This window comes from Myotis brandtii, unplaced genomic scaffold, assembly GCF_000412655.1.
Source record: "Myotis brandtii unplaced genomic scaffold, ASM41265v1 scaffold544, whole genome shotgun sequence".
NCBI classification, from domain to species: Eukaryota; Metazoa; Chordata; class Mammalia; order Chiroptera; family Vespertilionidae; genus Myotis; species Myotis brandtii.
Genome location: NW_005370008.1, coordinates 672,174 through 672,974, shown reverse-complemented (window position 1 = coordinate 672,974; position 801 = coordinate 672,174).

Sequence of the window (801 nt, the reverse complement as noted above, 5' to 3'; positions counted from 1 at the left end):
TGGAGTGGGGGTGTCCCTCAGCCCAGCCTGCACCCTCTCCAATCTGGGACCCCTTGGGGGATGTCCCAGTGCTGGTTTAGGACCGATCGGACAGTTGTACATCCCTCTTGCAATTCGGGACTGCTGACTCCTAACTGCTCACCTGCCTGCCGGCCTGCTCACCCCCAACTGCTTTCCCCCGCCGGCTTTCTCACTGCCAACCTTCCCCCCTTGCTGGCCTGATTGCCCTAACCCCTCCCCCACCTGCCAGCCTGATCACCCCCAACTGCCCTCCCCTACTGGCCTGATTGCCCCTAATGGCTTCTGCCTCCACCCCACCATCATGGTTTTGTCCAGAAGGATGTCCAGAAGGTCTCCCCAAAGGTCTCCCAGTATAATTAGCATATTACCCTTTTATTAGTATAGACTAGAGGCCCGGTGCACAAAAATTTGTGCAATCGGGGGGGAGAAGGGTTCCCTCAGCCCGGCCTGTGCCCTCTTGCAGTCTGGGACCCCTCGGGAGATAATGACCTGCTGGCTTAGGCCTGCTCCCGGGTGGCAGAGGGCAGGCCCAATCCCTAGGTGCAGCCCCTGGTCGGGCTCAGAGCAGGGCCGATTAGGGAGTTGGGGCACCGCCCCCTGTCATGCACAGAGCAGGGCAGATCGGGAGGTTGCGATGCCACCCTCAGTCACGCTCAGGGTAGGGCCGATTGGGGGGTTGGGGCACCGCCCCCTGTCACACTCAAGGCAGGGTCGATGGGGAGGTTGCGGCGCCACCCCTTGTCACGCACAGAGCAGGGCTGATCAGGGGGTTGGGGCGCC